Source organism: Amborella trichopoda, chromosome 12, assembly GCF_054954075.1.
Source record: "Amborella trichopoda isolate Santa Cruz 75 chromosome 12, AtrichopodaSantaCruz75HAP2 v2.0, whole genome shotgun sequence".
NCBI lineage: Eukaryota > Viridiplantae > Streptophyta > Magnoliopsida > Amborellales > Amborellaceae > Amborella > Amborella trichopoda.
This window is the reverse complement of record NC_142347.1, coordinates 19,069,337-19,089,449: the sequence shown is the minus strand read 5'-3', so window position 1 is coordinate 19,089,449 and position 20,113 is coordinate 19,069,337.

Genomic DNA, 20,113 nt, shown 5'->3' with positions numbered 1-20,113 from the left:
TAAACCATGAATTATGAGCCCCTCTCCAATCAAACACTCAGTGGTGAGGAAGCAACTGCTCCCCTATTCGAGATCATTGAAGCCACAGTAGGCTGCCACAAGATGAAGCAAGGAGTGGGCTATTTTGCTTCATCTCAAGCCATGAAAGGGCAGAAGCAGTGAACGGAAAGAAAAGGGAAAGAACAAAAGACATGCCATTCACATGAAAGAAAAAAGAGTCACTTCATTCATTCATGAAGGATGTTATGAATATTAGCAAAAAGACAAAAAGAGGAGATTTTGTCATTATTGCCAGCAATTTGGGTACAAAGAATTACAAATAGAAATATCTGCTCAAATCTCAAAGCTAAGCTTGTAGTGGTCCTGCTGCACCCATTTGATCCCGTCTTTCAAAGATGCCGTTGGAGGAGTGCAAACTTTCTAACCAAATGAGGATATTCCTCATGCTCTAACTGAAGCAAAAATGAGTCCTTTCCCACCTCGCGGGCTACGATAATCAAGCTTTGCAAATCACCACTGTTACATTCAAGAATCGCAATGTCCTCCTCATTTTCAAAATAGGCGACCTCTTTAAATATCGAAGGAACTTTCGAGGGAAAAATCTTGAAATCTGAGTGAATGAACTGACGCATGAGCAAGCTAGTTCTAAGGTTTCCCAAGTGTGCTATCGCATAATCTGTAACAGTCAAAGGCTCGAGAAAGAACCTCGGTAGAGGTCTGATGGAGGGATATTCCTCAATAGAAGCCGACTCTTCTAAACACATAAATTCTCTAGCTTGTCGAGCCATCTCAATCGCGTTTGTTTTGAAAAAGTTGACGCAAGGAACATCGAAATCTAAGAGGTTGTCTATCAGCCTCTTTGCAAAAGAAGGGAACATGATCAGCTCAAAGAGAGAAGCCCTGTTGAAGAGTTGATAAGCGGCTCTAGGAAGATAGTGTCCGATGTCTGCAATGACATTACGGTGGTTGAGCCTAGTGATTTTTACAGGGAAAGGCATCACGGCCTCCGAAACAACAAAGCCTCCTCGAATGCACCAAATAAGAAGATGAATAACTTGTTCTGAAAAGGAGGTGACTACAAAAGCCGTGCCTATGATGGATTCCTTTCGAAATGGAAACATGAGTCCCTAGCTCAAGATTGCAAGGGGAATCGCCCCGTTGCCCATGATTATCAGATCATACTCGCTCTCACCGCTAGAGACAGGAGGTTGAGGAAAGGGATGCGATTCATTCCCAGTAATAAGAGGCTCTTCGTCCTCAATAACTGTGAGGTCCCTGCATGAAGAAGCTTGTCTCTCGGAAGCTTTAGAAGCCTCGGCTGATCGTCGAGAAGACATGTGTCGGGGGCACCAAATATCGCAATCTCGCAGTCAAAGGCAAGACTATCGCTGTCTGCCACCAAGAGGGAATCATCATCTCGAGATCAATCAAGGACCATCGATGTTCCATGACCTAAGGCTCATTATGTCTTGCTCCAACCCTCAACACGCGCCGTACATGCGGCCCTTGAAATCTAGACAAACCGCCTGACACTTGCGATGTGGCCTATCATCACGCATGCGAAGGGTGACCTATCGACGTCCCACGACTCCTCGCCTCCTCGACCGTTACGGTCTCCCAACCCTTAGGTTTCCCACCGACGCTTTCTTCTGCTCTCCGGGAATTCACTCTCGTCCATCGGGAAAACACTCTCCTGCCCTCTGCTTGTTATTGGAGTTGGCGAAAACCATCGAAAATCCCCGAAAGCTTACTTGCGACACCGTGGATTGGCCTTCTCCCGGGTGTGTCCCACTTCAATAGTCCACCAAAGCTCATCGAAATTGTGCTAAAATTTTGATGAACTCAAGACAACCCCTTCTCCTTCTCCTCTAACAACCAGAGAGCTGGCAAAGCCCTCTGAGCACTCTGCGACCTCCCCCTCAGCAACAGAACTACCGGAGAAGCACTAATCGACAGGACAGCTCTGTAAATTCAGCCAAGGCCCCGAGAGATCCTCTTCCTTGCTCATAAAGCTTCGATGATGGCCGAAAACTGTTCGTAAGTGCGCTACGAAGCTTCACACCTCTTGAAGTTCACCAGAAAAATCCTTAAGGACCTTTTTATGCAAGTTCTGACCAGAAATTGCTTGGCGAAAAACACTCACTAAGAGCTTTGGCTCTCTCTCTCTAAAAAAAACAAGCCCTTCTACTATTTTATCCTTCGGTAAAATAGTAATGTGGAGTCTCTCCCCCTTTTATACCCAGCAATACCGGAGACTGCCCCCCCCCCTCCCCCCCGCCCCCCACAAACTCAGAATGATGTTCCAATCCCCAGCTCTTGATGGCGATAAGGCTAGGCCGAGGCAGCCAAGCCTGAGACTTGAAGCAGCATCGTTGCACGGCTCGACAAGACTTTGTCCAGGGGACTAGTGCTGCATGCTTTGTTCAAAAGGTTGTTGCCACACGTCTTGTCAGGGACTACCACCTGACGCTTCATCATGAGGCTATTGCCGCACGCCCCATCAAGGAGGTACCGCCATGCGTCTGGCCAAGGGCTACTGTCACATTCTTTACCAAGGGACCTGACGCCATCATCCGGGTCTAATGCTACACTTAGCATCATATGCAGGCCCTGACTCTCCCCTCCAAACCATCGCCCCATATCCTCAGGAAGTTCATTCCCTACACCACAACCTCGCTCCTCAACGAGCCTAGTTTCTAGTAATGGCTCTATTCCCTCCATCTCCATGGTCCGCGCTGTATGACCTTAAACTGCATCACCATGGTCCACACTGTATGACCTTAAATTGCATCATCATGGTCCATGCTGTATGACATTAAACTGTATCGTCGTGGTTCGCTCTGTAAGACCTTAATTGCATCGCCATGGTCCATGCTGTATGACCTTAAACTACATCGCCATGGTCCACGTTGTATGACCTTAAACTGCACAACCATGGTCCACATTGCATGACCTTAAATTGCATCGCCATGATCCATGCTACATGACCTTAAACTGCATCGCTATAGTCCTTGTTTAACGACTCAAAATTGTATGACCACATCCGAACTGTATGACCCTAAACTGTAGCGAAGGTCTAGTTGCACGACCACAAACTGCATGGTCCTAGCTGTATGACTTTAAACTGCATAGCCATGGTCCGAGCCACAAGACCCTAAAATTGTAATGTGCAGCGTGCCAAATGGTCCATACGCATAACTCCAACTGGACCCCCAATGGAGTTAGATGCGTGTAAGGGTTGTACTCATCTCATCATCTCTGAAGAGTTAGAGACATCCTTCCTTCCACCCACGGGGGGTTCATCCGTGCCCTGGCCTCTTGAAGTTCCATGCGCACTGATATTCGTTATCCCCATGGAGTCACACTAGACCTCCTAATCCCCAGTGAAGCCTTTCCAGTTAACACCCTGCATAGGATCACCACCTCCATCTACATCTCTTCACATGTGGATAAACTTAATTATCTTTATCCCTCGGGAGTCAGATTACTATCCACATACCTACCCCCATGAAACCCTATTGACATGGAAACTCGTAAATGCTCCATGCTGCATGACCTTAATCTGCATAGCCACGGTCCAAACTATATGGCCATAAACTATAGTGAAGGTCTAGTCACATGACCTTAAACTGTACGATCCTAGTTGCATGACTTTAAACTGCGTAACCATGGTCCAAGCTATATGACTTTAAATCATAGTCCACATCCTGGTCGCATGATGTTAAACGGCTTCACTCAGGTCCAGGAGGCATGACCTTCAAGATGCCTCATGTGCGTGCACACCTCCCTTTTTTCATGCATCGCCACTCACGTCTTCCCTAAACTGCCCATTGGTGTGTGCATGCCCTCTTCTTCTTCTCTCCAATGATCCTATCTAGGGCCACATGTGCTTTACGTGCATCACGATACACATCTTTTCCAGCTGGCCCATTCGTGTGTGCGGGCCACCTACACCACTTCTATTGAGTCCCTAGTGAGTCTGCGTACACTCATACACCCTTTACATGCATCGCCATGCACGTCTTCTCTAGCCGGCCCATTCGTGGGCATGGGCCACCTTTACCATCTTTCATTTCATTCCCCAAAGTCTTACCCATGCTCACCAAATGGTGAGACATCTCGCCCCCAGCTAACGGGTCACCACTTTTCACCTACCATCCAATCAACTCTCTACAAGCAACTTCATGCCACCTTCCTAAATGAGTCAATGTCACCCCCAGCCTCACTCTATGGCCTCTATAGGGTGCCACTCCTTACTGCTATGGTTCAGCTGTATGACCCTAAAACTATAGTGCACGTCCTAGCAGCATGACGTTAAAAGGCTTCGCATAGATCTTGATGGCACGACCTTAAAACATGGCTTCTCTAAAAAAAAAAAAAAAAATGAGGCACGGTGCACACTTGGACAAGGGAACACTATGAGTAAAGATGACGGACGGGCATGGTCACAAAATCATGAGTAAGAAAGTTTCGTGGAAAAATAAACCCAGGCACGGTGAAAACCCCAAGAGGGCACCGTGAGCAAAAATGGATGAAAAGGGTGGACATGACCACAAAGTGATGGGTAAAAGAGCGCATAAATAACAGAAGTTGGTGAAAACCATCTTCACGGTGTCACTTCCCATGTTCAAGTGAAAACCCGTGAAAGGGCGCTCAGACCGGCAAAGCAGGTTGATACACTTCCAAAGTCTCATCTGACACCGTATCAATCATGGCTCGTCAGTGAGTGAGAGCCTCACAAGTTCTCCCCAGTTTCCATGGCTCCTTAGGGAGTGAGAACCTCACAAGATCTCCCCAGTTTACAAGGCTCGTTAAGGAGTGAGAATCTCACAAGATCTCCCTTGTTTTCAAGGCTCATCAGGGAGCGAGAGCCTTACAAGATCTCCCCAGTTTCCACGGCTCATTCGGGAGTGAGAGCCTTACAAGATCGCCCCAATTTCCATGGCTCATTAGGGAGTGAGAGCCTCATTGATCTCCCCAATTTCCGCGGCTCATCAGGGAGTGAGAGCCACACAAGATCTCCCCAGTTTCAACGGCTCGTCAGGGAGTGAGAGCCTCATAAGATCTCCCCAGTTCAATAAAAACAAGAGTCCTTGAGGTAAGGAAGATGTCAAAAAGATCCCTCAAAAAATTCTAAGGGCCATTACAAAGGTGAGAGACTGACGAGGCCAGGGTTGCCATAGGATTCAGGGTATGTCTCGCTAAAGCCCTCTAGCGAACAAGGGACCAGACTTTCGAGCTAACCAAGAGCCCCCGACTAGACTCCGCTAGATGGGACCTAATGGGATACCTTGCACATCAAAGGCAAACCTAGTGCAGTAGCAATTTCGACCAGAGGTTCGTACCATTTGGCCTTCAAAAAAGGCCTGTTTCTGTACGAGGAGGCCCTGACAAAGGCCTCATGCTCCACAACCTCAGAGAGTCCTTGAGGGTGAGGACGATGCTGAAAAGATCCCTCCAGAAATGGTAAGGGCCATTATAAAGGTAAGAAAATGATAAGGCCAGGGTTGCCATAGGATTCAGGATACGTCTCACCAAAGCCCTCTAACTAGTAGGGGACCAGAGTTTTTGGCAGACCAGAAGCACCCGACTGGACTCCGCTATATGGGACCTATAGAGATACCCTGCACATCAAAGGCAAACCTGATGTAGTAGCAATGCCGACTAGAGGTTCGTAGCTTTTGGCCTTCAAAAAAAAAGGCATGGTTATGTACGAGGGGGGTCCAAACAAAGGCCTCATGCATCGGAACCACAGATAGTCTCTTGAGGGTGTGGACTCTACGAAGATCCCTCAAATAACCCAAATGATTACACTTCTTAATTCTCTCGAATCACAATATTTGGTGGGGCATGCTATTGAATGGTTTTTTTCATCAACATGAGGCCCCTGCTCAACAAAGGCCTAGCAAGTAGTGGAAATTTCGACAGTCTCAAAACAGCCCCAAAATTGGCAAAATCTTCTTGTGGTCTCTCAAAATTCTCCTACCAAGTTTCGTCACATTTTGACATGTCTAAGGCAGTGAAGACTAAGAAACAGTTCTGGTAGAATCATCCTCCAACACTTGAAACGGTCCCTTATAACTAGTGCTACATTTTTAGTGTCTCAAATTGCTATGGGACTACTACCATTGGATCCAGCACGGTTTAAAGCCCCTTGGGGTCAAGTTTTAGCCCAAACAAAAACTCCAAGAAGAAGTTATAGGCAAAAGAGTGAAATGGGAGGAGTCGCACGCTATCCCCATGCGGCCACCCTACAACACTACACCATTAAAGGGACATTCATGAATAGTGAATTTTGACTCTCATATCTTGGTCATCCCTCATCAAATAGCTGTAAAATTTTATGAGCATGTTCGTCTAGTCAAGACGAGCGATTCGATATGTGGCATGCCCCATGACGATACCCAAGCAGTGTTGTACCTTGCTCGAGCAGCCAAATCATGCCTCTCGCTAACCCGATTGATACAAGATGAATTCCATTACAGGTGTAAGGTTTTAGGCTATCTCTAATCCGATCTCTGTACATGATGAATGGTCAGATTTTGTAATGAAGCAGACGAAGTGACTGCAAATTTTGTCGCCGAAATTTCATATTCCGACCAAAATTCAAAAGTTGCAAAACCTTTGTCCGGACACAGAATCAAGCTGCGTTTATTGCCCTGCGATCGTGACAGTATGCTCGGCGTGCCTCAGTGAAGAAATCATAGAAAAACATCATGGAACGAGAACACAATCGATTCAAAGTTTCAAGATCTACTCAAAATTTAAGGCACATGATTGTGCACCTAAAACATGATCCATGGCTCGAAGTTGGTATAAAATTGATTGCCATGCCGAGCTCTTCAAGAAAACAATCATCTTATAATCAACTGGGCATCAGAACGACCCCGGATCAGCCGTGCACGAACAAGCAAGTCCTAAGGCAACACAGGGACTGTTCTTGAATTCCACAACTTATTAAGAAGGGACAAATCTATCATTATACAAATTATTTTTTAATTTATTTTAAATCAATTTAATATTAATTTTCACTAATTAAGGTTAATTTCAATCATCCACCCATGTTTGGGGCACACTTCTATATATATGTACCACCATTGTACACAGAAAAAAATGAAGAAAAGGCAAACACATACACATACAAGAGAGAGTTTTCACTTAATACAAGTGTAACTTTCTTACCATTGTGGTGTTACACTTGAGAGTGAGGGTGAGGTGCGAGAAATTTTTGACCGGTACCCCTCGAGTTGAGGTAAGTCTTCTATCTCTTCTTTTTCTTTTCTTCTTCTATCTCCCTTCTCCCCTCTCTTCTCCCTCTTCTTCGTCTAAGTCCCTCATGGAGGCCTACACGGCAGTGGGAGTGTCGTGCATGCCTCTCCCTTAGTCTCACAGGTCATGTATGGCGATGGCAGCACCATGCACAAGTCTCCCTCCCCTCCTTCTCGTCCATCTCTTTCTCGCATTTATAGCCTGTAGACGGCGCTACCCATTGCTCTTACAGACATAACTTTGATGTCTCGTTGAAGAACCTAGACGGTGAAGTGTGTTGCCACCTACAAGAGTCTTCCCCTGCTGCACATCTAGCATAGACGGCGATACCTATCATCGCTCGCTAGAGGCCCTGACAATGCCCATCGCTGTCTGTGTGATTCCTTCGTGCGTCTGATGCCTATCACCGTTCCCCTTGTGTCCCACGCCTATCATCAAATGACCTAGGATAAACCATTATGGTGTGCCTTATTAAGAGTCAGCGCTGTCCAAAAGGGATGTGCCGCCTTCTTGCATTACCCACCGCAATGTCTATCAATGTCTGACTTTCCTCTTCTCTTCGCCTTCTCACTCTTTCCTCTCTACCTATTTCTCTTCTCACTTGATTGGGGGTAGGTCTAGCTTAGCTGACGGGCCGACCTCGTTTTCGAGTAGTATTGCCACCGTGATGGTCCTTAAACCATGCCCGTCTTGCTACCTCTCCGAGTCGACAACTTTTGGCCATCATGCTAGTCTCACCCTTCCATCAAGTTCTCTTCTCCTTTCTACCTTTTATCTAACCATGCACTTCATCGCCTTCTCACATGAACGTGTCTAACAAATTAACCGTAGAAGTGTTGTGCAGAAAAACATAAGGATTACAAGTCAAGGGAGACGATTTCGAACCAGCTCAAGCAGTTGGGACGCCTTCTTCGTGATCTAAGAGGCTGCTCACGCGAGCCAGCTCGAATAAGTCCTGAACCCACCTGAAATTCCTATCTTATTGGTTGATATACCTGCTCTTGCCCTCGAGCAAGGTTCTGAGAGAGCAATCTCAAGTCTCGGGTCCACCAAAGACTTGAGACATGTGCCACCCGATCACCTAGATCCGGAGGGCAAGATCGAGACACCTAACCACTTACATTCAAACTATGCTCAAACCGTGCTTCATTCATGTTTTCATGCTCATGAGTCTGCAAGGTAGTGTTCTACTTACCTTTGTGTCCCAATGATGATCCCAATCTCGTTCCACAGTCCACTTCACCAAGATTTTCAAGCTCTCCAACAACGGCACAAAAGGGCAGAACTTGGGCTCCAAAACGTGAGGTGTAGAGAGAGTGAGAGAATTTATACTCCAAAAGTGGGGAGGTGGCAATCTAGGCTTGCCAAGTAGTGTTTTAAAGTCATGCAAGTTGACAATTGGCACACATGGCAGGATGCAGTCAATAGGTGACAGTCATACTTCATGCACGGTAGTAACTTGTTTCTTGCACGACGTTACAAGCCGGCGTTAGCTGTTTTTCTCTCTTCACAGCCGGCATTGGCTCTTTCTCTATCTTCACAGCTATCACTAGATCTTCTCTTTCTTCACAACCGATGTTGGCTCTTTCTCTCTCTTCACAGTTGACACTACCTTTTTCTCTCTTCACAGCCAGCACTGACCCTTTCTCCCTCTTCACAGCCGGTGCTAGATATTTCTCTCTCTTCACAATCAGTGCTGGCTCTTTCTCTCTCTTCACAGTCGGCTCTAGCTCTTGCTCTCTCTTCACAGCTAGTGTTTTTCTCTTCTTTGTGTCGTCGAACGTGCTCACCATGTTCATGAAATTTGGGTCGTTACATCATCCCCCCTTTAAAAGGATTTTGTTCCCAAAATCGTCTCAATTAATTAAACAATTGCGGCTACTTATTCCGGATTTCATCTTCTCATTCCCATGTTGATTCTTCCTTTGAGTGGTACTGCCATAGAACACGAACCAAGGGGATTTCTTTATTACGCAATACCTGCAGCCTCCTATCCAGAATCTCAATCGGCTGCTCGATATAAGTCAGGTCTTCCTTGATTGTCAATGACTCATATTTCAAAACATGGGATGGGTCTGGTTGATGTTTCCTCAACATTGACACATGAAACACATCATGAATATTTTCCAACTTAGGTAGTAGGGCAAGCCGATAAGCCATACTTCCTATTCTATCCAGAATTTCAAATGGTTCAATAAAACAAGGGCTCAATTTTCCCTTCTTGTTGAATCTCGTAATACCCTTGGTCGGCGATACTTTCAGAAAAACTCGTTCACCTACTTCAAACTCAAGGCTTCTCCTTCGATTGTTGGTGTAATTCTTTTGCCGACTCTGAGCAGTTTTGAGCCTCTCTCGAATCAAGGAAACATCTTCTGAGGTCACTTGAACAATTTCGGGCCCTAACAACCTTCTTTCACCAACCTCATATCAATAGATAGATGATCGACACTTCCTTCCATACAAGGCTTCAAAAGGTGCCATCTAGATACTGTCCTGGAAACTATTGTTATAGCAAATTCTATCAGAGGCAAATGATCCTCCTAGCTTCCCTTGAAATCAGTAACACAGGCTCTTAACATGTCTTCTAGAGTCTGAATAGTTCTTTCTGATTGCCCATCAGTCTTGGGGTGGAAAGCAGTGCTAAAAGGGAGTCTTTTCCCCAAAGCTGACTGCAACCTGTCTCTAAATCTTGAATAAATCTAGTGTCCCTATCGGAAATGATACTGACAGGTGTTTCATGTAATCTTACAATCTCTTTAATGTATAGTTGGGCCAATTTGTCCAAAGTATAAGTTGTGCAAACCGATAAGAAATGAGCTGCTTTCGTCAGTCAAATACTATCATGTCCAGCACCTGTCTTGGGTAAGCCAAAGACAAAATCCATGGTAATGTGCTCCCACTTCCACTCCGGCGCGGGCAAGGGTTGCAACAGTCCAACGCGTTTTTGATGTTCAGCTTTCACTTGCTGACATGTTAAGCACCTGGAAACAAATTGTGCTACTTTCTTTTTCATATCGTTCCACAAGAAAGTTTTCTTCAAGTTCTGATACATCTTAGTACTCCTCAGGTGTATAATATTACGGGAGTGGTATGTTTCTTCTAAAATAACCCGCTTCACGCCCACAATATTCGGGACACAAACCCGATATTTAATTCTTAACAGACCGTCCCCACTAACAGAGAAATCTTCATTTCTTCCCAGCTTTATTTCTTCGAGAATCTTCATAAGTTGGGGATCTTCTTTCTGCACTTTATGAATTTGTTGAAAGAGCTGGGGTTCCACCCTAATACTAACAATCATTCCTACCCCACACTAAGGGGAAGAGTTGGGTGCCACTCCATTGCATCTTCAATCAGTTTCGTCTCTCGAGTCATTAGGTGTGCAACTAACACTAAGGGCTTCTGACTCAAAGCGTTGGCCCCCACATTAGTCTTGCCCAGTTGGTAATTGATGGTACAATCATAGCCATTCAGTAGATCCATTCATCTTCTTTATCTCATATTTAACTATTTCTAAGAAAACAGATGCTTGAGGCTTTTATGATCTGTAAATATCTTAAACTGGGCCCCATATAGGTAATGTCTTCAGATCTTTAAGGAAAACACTACAACTGCAAGTTCCAAGTCATGGGTTGGGTAATTTTTCTCGTACGGCTTCAACTCTCTGGAGGCATATGCTATAACCTTCTCTCGCTGCATTAGTACACATCCAAGTCCTTTATGGGAAGCGTCCGTATAAACCACAAGGTCTTCGTTCCCTTTGAGTAAGGTTAGTATTGGAGCCTTGTTCAGTCTCTTCTTCAGTTCTTGAAAGCTTGTCTCACATCATTTGACAATACAAACTTGACTTCTTTCTAAGTTAGACGAGTCAGGCGGAGCGCTATCTTCAAGAAGCCCTCTACAAAGCATCTATAATAACCCGCCAGTCCCAGAGAGTTGCAGACCTTGAACATATTTGTCGGCCTTCCCCACTTCAAGACAGCTTCAATTTTACAAGGGTCAACTGCGACCCCATCCTTAAAAACAACGTGCCCAAAGAAGGTTACGCTAGGGAGCCAGAACTCACTCTTCCCTAACTTAGCATACAACTTCTCTGTCTTCAAAATCTGAAGAACTACCCTTAATTATTGTCCATGCTCTTCCAGGTTCTTTGAGTATACTAGAATGTCATCTATAAAAATCACCACAAAATCATCCAAACCCTATTCATCAATTCCATAAAGATGGCCGGGGCATTAGTTAACCCGAACGGCATTACTAAGAACTCAATATCCACATTGGTTCCTGAATGCGGTCTTAGGGACATCCTCTTCTTTGACCCGCAGTTGATGATAACTCAACCGAAGGTCAATTTTAGAAAACATTTGAGCCCCTTGAAGCTGATCAAAGAGGTCGCCAATTCTAAGTAAGGGATACTTATTTTTTACCATAACTTGGTTCAACTATCTATAATCTATACAAAGTCTTAAGGACCCATCTTTCTTTCTCACAAATAAAACCGGTGCACCCCATGGTGAAACACTAGGTCGAACGAATCCCTTCCCCAATATGTCTTGCAATTGCTTCTTCAATTCTTTCAATTCGGCTGGGGCCATCTTAGAAGGGGCTTTAGAAATGGGAGCAGTGACAAGAACCACCTCTATTTCAAATTCTATCTCCCTAACTGGAGGCAGAGTGGTTAACTCTTCAGGAAAAACTTCTGGATACTCCCTCACTACTGATATCTCATCTAACTTTGATTGGGCATCTCTATTCTCTACTACATAAGTCAGATACCCGACACATCTTTTGGCCAATAAATAGGAAGCCCGAAGGGCTGAGATAAAGTGTATAGGGGAAAGATACTTAATGCCAACAAAATTCAATTCAGGCTAATTAGGGCTTCTAAAAGTTACAGTTTTGTCATAATAATTTACTGTCGCATAGTGTGCAAACAACTAGACCATGCCGAAAATCACATCAAAGTCTCAGATGTTTAACAATATCAAGTCCATAAGTAGAATACACCATTCAAGAAAAACCCCGCAGTGTTTATAAACAATATCGGTTTCTATATATTCCCCCATAGGTGTGCCTACGGCCAATGTACAGTCAAGAAGTGCAGGCTTAACATTTATGTGCCATGCAAAGTGAGGTGCAACAAAAAAGTGCGTAGATCCAGGGTCAATCAAAACTTTAGCTTCCATGTTGCGAACAGCAGCATACCTCAAATCACAAAGGTAGATGCCTTGGCCTCTCGTTTTGTAAGGGCAAACACCCTACCTTGAGTATTTGGTTGCTCTCCTGGTCCCTTCACTGGACAGTCCTTGATCATGTGGCCTGACTTGCCACATCTTAAACATGTTCCTATCCTTCTTCAGCACTAGGTCGCCGAGTGATTCTCCTTCGCAGTATAGACATGTCGGGCGCTGGTTCTCTCTTATGTCAACCGAGAAGGTTTTCTGGATCTTCTTGTTCCCTTGATTATTATTTCCCCTTAAGCTTCTTTTTAGGGGTGGTCGAGTCTTTCTTTCAAATCTTCTAAAGTGAGTTGGTCCCATCCTTCCATCTTTCCTGCACCCGGACTCTTCGCCACCCCTTTCTATTTTCATGGCTAGATCCACTAAAAGGGAGAAGGTATTTAAATTGGCTGATATTACCCTTCCCCTTATTTCTACCCTGAGGCCTCTTTCAAACTTACTAGCCTTCTGCGCTTTGGTGTTAATGATGTGCAGCTCATATCTTGACAATTCAGTAAACTTGGCTGCATACTGTTTTACGGAAAAACCCCCTTGTTGTAGCTCAATAAACTCCACTTCCTTCCTTTCCCATACTGAGTAAGGGAAGTACTTCTCATTGAAGGCTTCCAAGAAGTACTCCCAGGTCACATCTGTCTCTGACCTTTCCAATGATTGTTTTATTGAGCCCCACCAGTGCTCAGCATCTTCCTCTAACATGAAGGCTCATAACCTAACCTTCTATTCATTATTGAAATGAAACACTTCAAATATATTTCCACTTGCCTTTTCCACCATTATGCTTTCTCTACTCCTCCATGCCCTAAGAACTTCAGAGGTGCTAGCCTCCTGAACCTTTCTATTAGTCCACCGTAAGTCTGCTTCAGGGTAAGGGTAACAGGGGGCAGCATCCTATCTTTCATCATCTGAGTCATGGCCCCCAAGGTCCTGAAGATTTCTCCAAGGGCCTCTGTGTTCTCGTTACTGAAACTCGTATTGTTAGCACAAGTCCTTGGCATTTTTGTCCTACAACAGGGGCACCCCAGTGACCAATCTACTCAAAACTACTCCAAAGACACCTCTACAACATTCTAGGCCAAGAATCCTATCATTGTTGCTCTGATATCATAACTATCACGACCTTACCCCATGACCCCTGCCGTATCTTCCTCGAGGGTGACAGGGCACGGGATCACGACCGAAGATCATGACTGGCACTCAGGTGAGAGTGGCTCAACACATATATAATTTCGGAATCAAAGCAAACCACGAAACAAAATAAACTCATAAAACAAAAGGCCACAAACTGAGTAAAATAAAACCATTTCATAAATATTCAGTCTCGAATAATTCTTTTACAATAATGTTCAACGTGCTATCGGCCTGCTAACAAAATTACAATATTCATCATAATATTGTGGGGGGGGGGCACATCATTGTCGCACCTAGAAATCAACATGTCGAAGAACCTAATTAAAAGATGGGTATCTTCACAAATCCTCTTCCTTAAAATATGTTCACAACGACCGAAACCCAGTACCTCAAGACAACTCAAAAGAGAACATCGTCATTCACATGGTTGAGAGTGGAGACGAAGAAGACGATCCTAGTCAATTCGTGTTTGTTTGTGATCATCATTTTCAAGAGCCCAAAGAAGATATTTTGAGCCTTCTAAGAGGAAGACCTTCACTTCCAATTCTCAATAACCATCCCAAGTGCGACTGATATGATGAAGACGACACACTAAAGATCGATATGGTCAGGATCGACAAAAAGGGATCATTTGAAGGCATGCACAATTGGCTCTAACATAGCCAAGCGTGCTCATCTTCCTATTCAAACCCAAGAGCATAATTGGTCAATCATTCCTCTATCTCGAGAATCTCTAGAAGCGTACCAATAACACCTTCAAGTCTCGGTGCTAAAAACCAAATAAGCGCAGGGTGGCCATCTAACCAACCTGCGCATCCAGTCCCCAACATTTTTCTCGTAAGTCCCATAAGGGACACCTCTTGTGTCATTTAAAAAACCGTTGAAAATTCAAAACATGATAAAACTGATAATAATGAAAAAGAATTTTAAAAAACAATGAACACTTAAGATAGCCTAATAACGATGCACAATACCCAAGACGACGAATTAAATGACCAAGACGAAGATCAAAAGAGCCAAGAGTTTGAAGAAATCCTTCAACCTAAGGAACTCACTTCTCATGTTGAGCAATTCAAAAAGAGGTTCGATGGTGACCCAGTGGCTATCATTGAAGAGGCGATCGATGTAAACTTAGGAACTGAGAAGGACTCAAGGTTAACTAAGATTGGAACCTCTCTATCTCTTGAGGAGAGGGAAAATATGATTTCCTTTCTCAACGAATATCGCAATATCTTTTTTTGGTCATACGATGATATGCCAGGGTTGGACCCTACATTGGTGCAACATCACCTAATATTCAACGAAAGGGCAAAGCATGTAAGACAAAAACTCTGATGTCAAAAGACTCACGTTGAGCTCAAAATTAAGAAAGAAATTGACAAACTGCTCAAGGCAAAGTTCATTACCCCCGTCGATTACTCAGAATGGTTGGCCAACATAGTGGTCGTACCCAAGAAAGATGGGAGGATCCGAGTGTGTGTCGACTACGGAGACCTCAGCAAGGCATGTCCCAAAGACAATTTTCTTATACCAAATATAGATGCCTTGGTCGACAACACTGCGTGGCATGAGATGTTGTCATAAATAGCTTCTCAGGATATAACCAGATCCTCATGCAGAAGAAGACCAAACCAAGACTTCATTCATAATTCAATGAGGAACCTACTGCTACTCTGTCATGCCCTTTGACCTCAAAAATGTAGGGGCAACTTATTAGCAGGCAATGACCAGCATTTTCGATGACTTAATGCGTACCATCATGGAAGACTATGTCGACGACATTCTGGTCAAGTCGAAGACTAAATTTGATCATCTCACCAACTTGAGAACCATTTTTGAAAGACTCCGGAAGCATCAGCTCAAACTCAATTCATAGAAATGTCCCTTTGGAGTTGAATCCAGCAAATTACTAGGCTTTATAGTAAGCCAAAGAGGCATTGAGGTTGACCCATCCAAAATACGAGCCATCACTGAAATGCCCCCTCCCAAGAACATCAGAGAAATTCGTGGGCTTCAAGGTCGCATTCAAGCCATAAGGCTTTTTATTTCACAACTAACAGGCAAGAGTGAGCCGCTCAATAGGCTCCTTAAGAAGGATACCCCATTCATATGGGATAATGAATGCTAAGAAGTGTTCGATCAAATCAAGAAGTACTTAACGAAACCTCCCGTCCTTAGTCTTCCTAGTCCAGATAAATCCCTATTCTTATACATATATATGAAAGACAAGACCATGGGGGCAATATTAGGACAATACGATGATCATGGAAAAGAATAAACGATATACTACATCAGCAAAACCATGGTCGACTATGAGACAAGATACACAGATGTGGAGAAGCATTGCTTAACACTTGTGTGGTCTATGTAGAAATTAAAACACTTAGTATTGGAAAGACAAGTCCTTAACGGACGTTTGGCAAAAAGGAGAATGTTATTGAGCCAGTTCAAGATCAAATATGTCACTCAAAAATCTATCATAGGACAAGCCATTGCTGACCACTTGGCTGAACATGTACTGCCAGATAACAGTCCCATCAACATGGATCTCCCTGATGAGAATCTCTTCACAATTGAGGACTCAATTTGGTAGCTATACTTTGACGGTGCAAGGAATGAATATGGGTCAAGTGTAGGAGTCATACTATGCTCACATGAGAAGATTTTAATTCCAACAGCCATCAGATTGAATTTCCCAAATACCTATAACATTGCTGAATATGAAGCCTTCATAGCCAAGCTCGCGAATGCCATGGGAATGAAAATCTAGAAAATACAAGTGATTGGTGACTCCTTACTTGTTATAAACCAAGTTCAAGGGATTTGGAAGGTGAAAGAAGAAAAGATCAAACCCTACCAAGAAAAGGTGGAAAAGATGATCCCATATTTTAAGAAAATCACTTTTCAACACGTAACAAGGGAAAATATTCGGTTCGCTAATACCCTTGTGAACCTTGCTTCAATGGTTGATATTCCTCTAGAAATCACTACATTATCATTCTACATCAGGAACAAACATGATCCTTCCCCACCAAGGATTGAAGAAGAAATAGAACAAAAAAATGAGAACGATGGGGAAGTGTCTCTCGTGGCTTCAAATGCACTAGTTAAAGAAAAATCACGGTTCCACGATGTTTTATCCCTATTGAAAGATGGGTTATACCCCGAATGAGCCACAAAAAAGGATAAAGAAGCCCTTCGAAGGTTTTCTATGGGATTCTTAGTAAGAGGTGATCTCTTGTTCATGAAATCCTTCGATGGCATCATTTTACGGAGTCTCGATCAGCTAGAAATCAACCAAGTAATAACAGAGTTACACAATGAAGGAGGTCATCCTAGCGCAGTCGCCTTAGCTCAAGAAATCTGACGCCAAGGTTATTACTGGACCACCATGGCTGAAGATTGTTGGAAGTTTCTTAAGAGGTGTCCCAAATGTCAACTTTATGGAGACCTCATCCATGCACTGTCCGTACCACTCAACTTTACAATGCCCGTATGGCCCTTCGCCATATGGGGACTTGATATCATCGGACTGATATCACCAAAAGCCTCCAATAGCCACCGTTTTATATTAACGGCTATAGTGTACTTCACCAAAAGGGTAGAGGCCGCATCATTTGTCAAAATTAAACGACAACATGTTGCCCGTTTCATAAAGAACAACATTGTATTCATATTCAGTGTTCCTAAGTCAATCATTACTGACGATGGATCTAACTTCAAAAACGAAAGTGTCACCAAAGTGTGCAAAAGGTTTGGGATAACGCAAAAACTCTCCACACCTTACTACCCTCAAGAAACGGACAAGCGGAGGCCTCAAACAAGCGACTTCTCGAAATTATAGAAAGAATAATAGAAGGTGACAAAGATTGACATGAAAAGCTAAGCGATGCGCTATTGACCTATTGGACAATTGAGAAGACTCATACTGGCATGACCCATACTCACTGGTGTATGGTATTGAAGTAGTGCTACCCATTGAAGTTGAGATATCATCTCTCCGAGTGCTCATTCATAAAAATGTAGATGAGGAACAAAAGATGGAAGCATGAATCTCTGCTCTCGTTAATTTGGATGAAAGATGATTATGAACGACACAAAATATCATTGCTTATCAACGATGGATGGAGAGGTAATACCAAAGAAAAAGTAGTTCCTCGACAACTAAGAGAAGGGAACATGTGTCACGACCTAGCTCCGTGACCCCTGTTAGAGGGACAGAGCATGGGATTGTTACCAGAGGTCACCAACGTCATTCAAGTGGGAGTGGCTCAACGAATAAAAATATGGAATCGAGAGCAAACCACGAAAGAAACCTAGAATACATCCATTCATCAAACAATAATCAAACCAAAGGTACAGTCTTTTCATTCATTCAATATCAAAAGTCTTTACAATTTCTTAGAGGCACTACTGGCAAAAAAATAGACAAAATGAAGTTTACATCATGCTGCAGAAATCACCAAAGCATACTGTGAAATTCTTCGGAAGAAGGCTTCTCAAGCTTCTTAATTTCAGGCTTCAAGCCCTCAAATTTCCACCTACCTTTGGTACAGCTGCCACCACCCTTCACTCTACAGCTATGAGATTAGGATGGAATGAGCTAAAATCCCAGTAAGCAGATCACTACCCTTGCAATTCTGATATATACATGATAACATGCCCATAGTTCATCAGAAATCGCATTTATCTTACAGAGTGTAGTCACATATCAGAGTACACATGAACGCTGAATAATGAGGGTAAGAATAAGTTAACGAAGCATTACTTGTTCTCAAAATGACATCTACCAGTTACCATCAAATACTCTTATAGAGTATAGAATTTTGATAAATAAAATAATTTACTCCCGAAGTAGAAGCCACATCGATCAGGCTAAGCCAATCTAGTAATTTGGGACTTCTACCCTCGTCCAAGAGGGAGTATAATAACAAGTGGGTGCCCCACTTCGTAATGTCCTCACTCATGGACACATCCCCGATGCACTTTGGGGTTTCCGATAGGCTGAGGCCTTGTGAGACACGATCCTCACTTGTGCTTTAGGTGAGAGAACGTTGCACTACCATTGGAGGACCCAATATGTAGTGCCCATGAGAATTCGGGGGGCGTGACTCTCGCAGTTATTTACAGTTACATCTCGAATTCACTCTTATCATAAGAGTCGAGGTACAGAATACCCGAGTACTACCGGATGACCCATTGAGTAGCGATCACAGAATCATAATATCCACTATCAATGGACGACACATTGCGTAGCCAGCAGAAATTAGAATATCCACTATCAATGGAGGACACATTGCATAGCAGTTAAAAATCAGAATATAACAGAATTCACATAACAGAATCAGAATATCCACTACCAATGGAGGACCCATTGCATAGTGGCCAGAAATCATAGCATATCAGTTTCCATCTAAAAAGAAAGAATATTCACTACTAATGGAGGACCCATTACGTAGTGTTCATGACACATATTTCACTATTCATATAACATAATCCCCGTGCATATTCATAGTATCGCAATATGATAGTATAAGTATCACAAAATGATAGTGTCAATATCATAGAATGATAGTATCAATATCATAGAATAACAGTATCAGTATTGCAGAATGACAGTATTGATGTCACAGAATAGCAATATTAGTATCGCTTTTTAACAACATTAGTATTATAGAATAATACAGTATCACAGAGTAACAGTGCCAGTATCATACGTTATGAGAGTCACAGAATCTCAGTATTTTTGTCAAGCTTTTCAAAATCTCAGGTAGCTTCCAGTTCATTTTGAATTTAAAGTTAGTTCCAAAATAAATTTTATGTTAAACACAACTATCTTTCAAATAGAAGTCGTTTGAAAGCAATTGGATTATATTTTTCCCCTCAAAAGAACTAAAGATCAAAGACGCTTCATCTAAAATCTGTTGTGCAGTGAAGACAGACATGTCTTTGAAATTCTGTCCATATTTCAAAATCAAGAAGGAATTTCAAAATGTTCTCAACATGTGAAATAAAGCTAGCTCATAAAAATTTCCAATGGAATTAGTTTGGACTAAAATGGATACTTTTTTGTCAGTCAAACTCAGTGACATCAGAGGCACTAAATCTGTGATTTTCTAAAACTGTCCACAGTGATATACCTTCAGAAACGGAAGTATAACTTTCAATGTAAAAATAATTTCAAAATAATTTCTGCATTCACGATTTAGCGAATTCAAGTATCTTTCAAATGGATGGAGTTTGGTTAAAAATGGACTTTTTTGGCTAGTTAAAATCAATGACCATAACAGCATTAGTGAAAACTCCAGGGAAACAGTCAACAGTGTTATTCTCTCTCATTTTGAAACATAACTTCATTTCCATAAAGGATTTCACAGTGGAAAAGAATGACCATTTACTAGAATTGTATATCTTTCTAACAGTGGTGGTTTGAGGTCAATCGGGCACCATTTGGTAGTTTAAAATCCTCATTCAAG